The following is a 9,329-nucleotide window of genomic DNA, read 5'->3' as shown; positions in this document are numbered from 1 at the left end:
TGGAGTCCTGAGAGCCTGCTGTGCCCAGTGTGGCCAGGGGAACCCAAACTCTGCTGGGAGAGGAGTGTGTGGAGCAGAGGAGTCTTGTCTTGTGTAATATAAGTGGAACTACGTGATGGGGAGAGAATTCTGTTCTAGATTCTGAGCAGTTCCTGTTTTTACGTTGTGAAATTGAAGTTAATTATGAAGAAGACAGCTGGCTAGTTCAGGAGAAACTCTTATCTTCCATCGAGACTTGCACAGATCTGGCAGAAATAAGTGTTTCTTCTGTTGGAGCTTCCTCTCCGTCTCTGGGTGTTCTAATTTTTTTTTGCACCAGGATTATTACTGGGGCTTCCATATGGCTGTATTACTCCAGCACCCCTTATTTTCCTGCCTGCCACCTGCCTTCCTGCTGCCTTCTTTCCTTTCTCTTTCTTAATAGAGAACAAAAAAATGAAAACAAACAAACCAACAACAACAACAACAAAAAGAGGTGGAGTTGGAGAGTAGGAAAACACTGACAAAAGGAAACACTGACAAAACCATAGGATAAGAGGGGTACAACTCCACTCAGTTCTCACCACCAGAACTGCGTATCCCCTCCCCTCCCTTGACAGCTTTCCTATTCTTTAATCCTCTGGGAGTATTTTCCTCTGAGTACTTGATAGTTTCTGGTCTGACATCCAGATCCGTGATACATTTGGAGTTTACTTTTTTTTTTCTGGTGAGATATAGTGCTTCAGTTTCATTCTTCTGCACATTTCAATCCAATTTCCCCAGCACCATTTATTGAAGAGACCCTCCTTTTTCCATTTACTAGTTTGGGCCCTCTTATCAGAAATTAGATGCCCATAGGTGTGAGGTGTTCTTGACTTTTGGTAATTTCACAATGATGTGTCTTGGTGTAGGTATATTTGGGTTTAGGAGTTTGGGAGTTCTCTCTGACATCCTGATCATACCCCAGATATAGAAAACTTTCTGGTATTAACTTTTCGAATATGGTTTCTGCCCCATTCCTTCTCTCCTCTCCTTCTAAGACCCCTATAATTCAATACTTGATTTTTTAATGGAGTCTTCAATCTTTTAACAGTTGCCTCATTTTTCTTAAACCACTTTTCTTCTTCTACTTTGAAGTCAAAGAGCATGGCCAGTTTGTCATCTCTTTGTTAGATTTGCTCTTCCACATGGGTAAGTTAACTTCCGTGACTTGGTATTTGAGAGTGAAATAAATTCAAAGTGTCCTTCATATCCTGTTACACTGTTTTCAATTTTTCCACTTCCCTACCAGATGAATCTTTGAAGTCATGGATTTCTTTTTTTTTAATATTTATTTTATTTATTTATTCCCTTTTGTTGCCCTTGTTGTTTTATTGTTGTAGTTATTATTGTTGTTGTTGTTGGATAGGACAGAGAGAAATGGAGAGAGGAGGGGAAGACAGAGAGGAGGAGAGAAAGATAGACACCTGCAGACCTGCTTCACCGCCTGTGAAGCGACTCCCCTGCAGGTGGGGAGCCGGGGTTCGAACCGGGATCCTTATGCCGGTCCTTGTGCTATGGATTTCTTTCTTAATATATATCTGCATACTAAATTTATAGCTTAAAATATAAATAAATAGGGGGATGCACGGTAGCACAGCAGGTTAAGCACACATGGTGCGAAGCACAAAGACCAGCATATGGATCTGGGTCAAGCCCCCCGGCTCCACACCTGCAAGGGGGGTTGCTTCACAAGCGGTGAAGCAGGTCTACAGCTGTATATCTTTCTGTCATCTCTGTCTTCCCCTCCTCTTTCAATTTCTCTCTCTTTTATCCAACAAAAAGACTTATAACAACAATAATAGTAACAAGGGCAATAAGGACAACAAAAATGGTAAAAGAAAGACCTCCAGGAGCAGTGGATTCGTAGTGCAGGCACTGATAGGTCTGGGAGTGCTTGACCATTGATACATCTGAAGGTGAAAACACTCAGCCATAAGAATGTGGAATCTGGCAAAACCAGTCCATCCCTGGAATGCGTGCCAGAGGCTAGCAGTTTCGTAAAACCACAGACCGGGGGCAGGCAGGTAGCACAGCTGGTTAAGTGCACGTGGCATAAAGCTCAAGGACAGGCATAAGGATCCTTGTTCAAACCCCTTGTTCCCCACCTGCAGGGGAGTCGCTTCACAGGCGGTGAAGCAGGTCTGCAGGTGTCTATCTTTCTCTCCCCCTCTCTGTCTTCCCCTCCTCTCTCCATTTCTCTCTCTCCTATCCAACAACAATGACATCAACAACAACAATAATAACTACAACAACAAAACAACAAGGGCAACAGAAAGGAAAAAAAAATACCCACAGACCCACCAGACTTACCATTATGGAAAATCCCCACTGAACTCTCACCTGACTTCCTTCTTCTCCTCTCCTATAAGAATCTCCCTCCCCTGAATCTGGGTGCAACTTCACAGACCCCCACTCTCTCGGGACCTGCTAACCTCGGCCTGGAATGCCCTAAGAAAGCCCTTATGATAATATTCATGACCTTACTTTTCCTATCAGGTCCCTTTCACCACCAACCAGACCTTACAGGCACCAAGCCTACATTTGTAAAGAATATTTTCATTTTTATGAGATAAATTTTGTTTTAAATGGTTGTCTATCTGCTTGTTTCTTCCTTGGGCATGAATATTTTTATTTGCAATATTCTTACATGATTTAAAATTCACTTTGCAACATTGTATATTTCAATGACCATATAACAATTTTTTCTAACTTATTTTAATCACATATTAGTCACTGTTATTTCCCTTATAATACATAGTATCCTTGTCATTATTATTATAGATTTAATAATGAGTGACAAGATTGTAAGATAATAGTGGTACAATTCCCACAACCAGAGTTCCATATCCCATCCTCTCCATTGGAAATTTCCTTATTCTTTATCCCTCTGGAAGTGTAGACTAAAATTCTTTATGTGGTACGAAGGTGGAAGATCTGACTTCTATAATTGCTCCTCTGCTGAACATGGACACTGACAGGTCATTCTATAGCCCCAGCATGTTTATTTCTTCCCTGGATGGCACAGGGCTCTGGGGAGGAGAAGTTCCAGGACACATTGTTGAGGCCATCTGCCCAGGGAAGTCAGGTTAGCATCATGCTAGCATCTGCAACTTGGTGGCTGAAAAGCAGTAAGCTATTGTCTGGTTGTGTCATGGGGGAGAGAGAGAAGGGATCGAAGCAGAGAGGGAACACAAATCTTTATTCACACGGGCACCTCAGAGTCGGGTGAGAGTGCAGCACTTCAGGCTAACCACTTCAGGTAACGTGGAGTCACCAAATGGTCGCCTCCCGCTAAGCACAGCATCCTTCTCTGCATCAGGTCGCCGAGGTGAAAAGGGGCACAGAGAGAGACTGGACCTGCAGCAGCAGTGGGCTTTATAGGATAAAAAAATGGAGTGGAAGTCGGGACAGGATTGGTAGGGAAAGGCACTCTAGGAATACAGTTTCAACTCTCGTGGGAATTGACAATATCCTGAGGGGACAACATTGTGGAAAAAGGCACTCCGGGAATATAGTTTCAACTCTCGCAGGAATTGACAATATCCTGAGGGGGCAACATGGTGGATGTGATCACATCTGCACAATTTCCGAACAAGGTATAAAGTAGAACAAATTGTTTAGTAACCAGGAACCTAAAGGTAAGAATAAAGCAGATGGGTCTTCATGGGGGAGGAATCCAGAAAGTCTATTTTAGGCAAATTCCAAGGGGCCCATGAATTTACTAATTTTTGCCTGAGCCCAACAGCTAACACGCAGGTGGTCTAGGAGTATTGCCTGGGAAGATGGTGTCTGACAGTTGAGAACAGGACCAGAAAGCTGGATCAGGGCAGAGAATAGCTCCCAAATATGGGAAAAAAATATATAGATACTATTAACTGCAAAAACTCCATCGATCTGACCTTGGGCCCATGTCTATTCATATTTAGCACAGGAGCCTGTGTAACCTCTGCATCCCTGTCAGTCTGAGCTCACATTCCATGGTCATAGCTAGGAACATTCTAGGCTGCCTGCATTCATTTCAGGACCAGTCTTTCTTGAGTGGCAAAGTATACTGACCCAACCTCCCTCTGAAGAGTGTGCCAACTTCTACCACTGTTGTTCTACATTGAGGGCAAGGTCCTGTAGAGGCCCACAAGAGGGTTTATGATGTAGACTCTGCAGCATCTCTGTATTATAATTCTTTTAAAATTAATTTAATTTATATATAAAATGGAAACATTGACAAAACCATAGGATAAGAGGAGTACAACTCCACACAATCCCTACCCCCAGAACTCCCTATCCCCTCCCCCAATAGCTTTCCTATTCTTTTTTTTAATAGTTTACATTTGACAGTAAATACAATGGTTTGTACATGCATAACATTTCCCAGTTTTCCATATAATAATACAACCCCCACTAGGTCCTCTGTCATCCTTTTTGGATCTGTATACTACCCCCAATCAACCAACCCACCCCAGATTCTTTTACTTTGGTACAATATGGGCAGCCCTGTCTAGTACTGATCTGAAGGGAAATGGTTTCAGTTCCTCACCATTGAGTATGATGTTGGCTGTAGGTTTGCTATATATAGATTCCACTGTCTTCACTAATATATAGGGTATATATAGACTTCACTGTATTCATACTGGAGTTGGTGTCCCAGTTGGCAAACCACCAGACTGTCACCAGCCACGCAATCTCTCCCTAGGCTCCACTCCGTCCACGAGCTACACATGTCCACACTCAGTAGTGACTTGGAGGGTTCCTGAAACTGCTCTAGTCCTGTCCTGCTGCAGTCCCAGGTGGTCTCCTTTGGTATTCCTAGTTGACTGGGAGAGGAGAGGAGAAGAGAGGAGAGAAAACCAGCTTTCCTGTTCTTTAACCCTCTGGGAGTATGGACCCAAGATCATTGTGGAGGCAGAAGATGGAAGCTCTGGCTTCTGTAATTGCTTGCCTGATGACCATGGGCATTGACAAGTCGATCCATACTCCCAGCCTGCCTCTTTCTTTCCCTAGTGGGGCAGGGCTCTGGGGAATCAGAGCTCCAGGATACATTGGTGTGTCTTGTCTGTCCAGGGAGGTCTGGTCGGCCTCCTACTAGCATCTGGAACCTTGTGGCTGAGAAGAGAGTTAACATATAAAGCCAAACAAATTGTTGACCAATCATGAACCTAAAGGCTGGAGTAGCGCAGATGAAGAGTTGGGGGGTGTCTTTGTTTTGTAGCTAGCTAGTAGTCATATTTTAGTTATATTCCAAAGGGCCTATGGCTATACTAGTTTTTTTTTTCCCCCTGAGCCTGAAATCTGACATGCAGGTGGAACCAAGTTATTATCTGGGGAGACGATGTCATGGCTGATAAAAGGACCAGAAAGCTGGATCAGGGGAGAGTAGCTCCCAAGTATGAGAAAGTTGTATAAATATTGTTGACTATAAACCCCATCAATTTGATGTGATCTGGGGCCCCTATTCAGATGAAGAGCTTTGTGACCTCTGTATCTGTGTAGATATGAGTTCACATTTTGTGGTCATGAGTAGGAACGTTCCAAGCTGCCCCAATATCAGGACCCATCTTCCTCAGGTGTATCATACAGTATGTTGCTATCCTCCCTTCAGAGGATGGAACATTTTCTACCGTTGTTGATCCAAGTTGAGGGCAGGGTCCTATGGGGCCCACAAAGTGGTCTATTTTGTTGTTCCTGATAGAGATGACCAATAACAATGGAGAGAGGGATTTATTTGAGGTCTAGTCCCATTATGTCTGTCTGGGAATCTCAGGACTCCCCAGATAGGGCTGCCGCTGATGGGGTGATCTTTGTACTATAATTCTGTAGTCAACAAGTGTAGAGTAGAAGCTTGTCACTGCAGTACTGATACCAACTGCAGAAAGTTGCCCTAAGGGGAGTGTATGTGGGAACCTGTGTAATCTGTATGGGAAGTCATGCTAGTAGCTGTCATAGATAGGATTTATATAGGGCTGAACATGCATGATAATGCATGATTAATAATGGTAAGACCACAAGAGTGAATTTATGCATGAATGCATGGTAGGATGGATGGATGAGTGATAGAGTGGATGAGACTTGTGTGGTATGACCATCACTCTTATTCTTTTGTCTTCTCTTGTCTTTTATATTACATGCTACAACAAATGACACTTTCAGACATTAATGTTAAGTGCATTAAGCTTATCCCCAAAAGCCAAATACTGACTGACCTACCAATATAGGTGGATTCAAGGAGTAGTCAAACTCAGAAAGAGAGCAAAACGTGCTTATCATGGAGTGGTGGGAGTGGCAAGTGTTTAGGGTTATAGAGCTTCAGTTTTGTAGAAGGATAACGTCTGTGGAAATACATTTCTCAGTAATGTGAATATAATTAGTGGTCTTGAACTGTGTGCTTAAAATGACTGAGATGGCTTTTCAAATGGGGTGGGTACGATTAAGAAAGATACAAATTCAACTAGAGTAAACTCACAGAAGTGGGTCCATGACTGTTCTTTTATCCAGTTCTGATATTTGTGCAGTGGCAGAATCTAGACGGTGATTGTCTTTCCCTATATATGTATTACTGCTGATAATACACTAGGGAGGTAGTCTAGAGTGTTTTCTACCTTAGTTATTAGAAATTATCAATATCTATCTAAGAGATCCGAGTAATTATGTGTGACCACATATACGTAGGTCCATTTGAAATAATGGAAAAGATTTCCAGTTTTAATTTTATTAATTTATCCAGAGGGATTTTTTTTGTTATTATTGTGATTACTGTCCCTCTGGCTTCATTTCTGTAGGATGACTTTTTCATATAGAGACGGAACAGGGTGCAGTGGCGGAGGTGGGAAGTAGAGAGCTAGAACCCCACAGCAGATAAATTTTTCCCAGTGCCATAAGGCCAGGATTGAACTTGGGCCATACACATGTGGCAAAGCAGGCACTTTACCAATGAGCAATCTTGCATATGAATCCACTGCTCCTGGAGGCTATTTTTCCCATTTTGTTGCCCTTGTTGTTGAGCTTGTTATAGTTGTTATTGTTGTCATATCTGTTGCTGTTGTTGGATGGGACACAGAGAAATGGGGAGAGGAGGGGAAGACAGAAATGGGGAGAGAAAGACAGACATCTGCAGACCTGCTTCACTGCTTGCGAAGAGACTCCCCTGCAGGTGGGGAGCCAGGGGCTCAAACTGGGATCCTGATGCTGGTCCTTGCGCTTGGCGCCATGTGCGCCCAACCCGCTGCACTACCGCCCGACTCCCCCATTCAGTTGTTTCTATCTATTTGAATTTTATTAAGTCTAGGCTATAAGGAAGCAATGATCATTTATTACATTTCACAACAAACTATAGAATGTTAATGCAAAGATTGATGATAAAGAATAATTCCTTAAATAAAATTGATTACCCTTTCTGGCCCAGTTTTGTTGAAATATGATTAACATATGACATTGTATTTAAAATGATCCTGGGTCCATACTCACATCGGGATAAGGTGTAGGAAAATTCTCAAGGGAGGGAATTGTATTGTTATGTGGAAAACTGAGAAATGTTATGCAAGTGCAAACTATTGTATTTATTGTAAAAAGTAAATCATTAATCCCGCAATAAAGAAATATAAAAAAGGGAGGGAATTGGATACAGAGTTCTGGCAGTAGGAATTGTGTGGAAAAGTACCCTTCTTATCCTATGTTCTTGTCAATATTTTCATTTTATAAATAATTGTTTTTAAAGTACAACATAATGGTGTGACATACATGCTTACATATTTGTATATTGATTGTAAAATGGGTACCACAAAAAGATGGTTCAACATCCATAGCCTCACAGAGTCAAAATATAGCTTGTTGTGAGAACTTGCTTTTTTGTCATGTCTGTGATTTCACTACTACTCCAGACCAACTTTTTTTGACAGAGAGACAGCTGCAGAAAGATAGACAAAAATACAGCACCAATGTTTCCTTCAGTTCTGTTAGGGCTGGGTTTGGAGATGAGAACTTTTTGAGATGGACTCAAGGAGTAACTTTAGGAACAGTGCTGTATACTACAGATCAGGTTGATTATCTGTAAAGTTTTTACCTCTTTACCATGTTCACCTTCTTCTAACCTCCTTGACCCCAGTATCTGGCAACCACCACTCTAGTTCTGTATCTATGCATTTGACATTTTTAATTCCATAATGTAGTATTTGCATTTATCTGGCTTATTCCACTTTCACCATGTACTAAAGTACACCCATAATGTTATAAAGGATACAAATCTTTTCTTTTATGACTGAATAATATTCCAAGCATAGCCATAGAGATTAGCTTGTTTTCATGGGGTTGCTGTTGTAAATTCATGTTTTAGTGAACAAGGGTATGTAGCTATTTCATTAAGAGAGTAATTTTGTTTGCTTGGAAAATAGATCCAGAAATGTGATTAGTGGGTTAAATACTACTTATTTTTCTATAATTTACAGAGCCTTCTTATTGTTTGACATACTAGCTGCCCATTATATATTCAGTGCCAGTGCTCAGAGTTCCTGTTGTTCACATATTGGCCAAACCCTGTCTTGTAGCTCTTGGTGGCTGCATTTTGACAAATGTGAAGTAATAGTTCCTATGGTTTAGATGAGCATTTCCTGGATGCAGAGCCATGTGAATATCTTCCATGGAGCTGGAGGCCATTTGTTTGTGTCTTTGGAAAATATCTCTGCCCACTTCTTTAACTGGATGGCTTGTGAGTTTGCTGTGGAAAATGGAGCAGCTGATTGTTTTAGATTCTGCAATTCATATTTCTGTAAGGACTGTAGATGAAGATCAGATACAGATCTGGGGTAGCAGAAGTGTTTAGGAGGCAGGTCTTCTGGGGGAAGAGGCATCTAGAAGAGAATCTGTGAAAGCTTCATGTTCTTCCTCCTCCTAGAATGGACCCCCAGAGAAGGAAGGTGGCAAAGAGACTGGAGTGGCAGCTAACAGGAGAGAAAATATATTCACATTAGTAATCTGCCCTTCTTCTTCTTCTCCTTCTTTTTCTTTTTTTTTATTTAAGAAAGGATTAATTAACAAAACCATAGGGTAGGAGGGGTACAATTCCACACAATTCCCACCACCCATTCTCCATATCCCACCCCCTCCCCTGATAGCTTTCCCATTCTCTATCCCTCTGGAAGCATGGACCCAGGGTCATTGTGGGTTGCAGAAGGTAGAAGGTCTGGCTTCTGTAATTGCTTCCACTCCTTCTTTTTCAATTGGGAGGATTAATGATTCACAGTAAATACAGTTTTTTGGTACATGTGTAATATTTCTCCATTTTCTGCAAAACACTCTGACCCTCAGTCTTCCCCTCCACC

The sequence above is a fragment of the Erinaceus europaeus genome, chromosome 1 (genome assembly GCF_950295315.1).
Source record: "Erinaceus europaeus chromosome 1, mEriEur2.1, whole genome shotgun sequence".
In the NCBI taxonomy this organism is placed as follows: Eukaryota; Metazoa; Chordata; class Mammalia; order Eulipotyphla; family Erinaceidae; genus Erinaceus; species Erinaceus europaeus.
The sequence above is the reverse complement of the archived record's forward strand: the minus strand, read 5'-3'. Positions refer to the sequence as shown.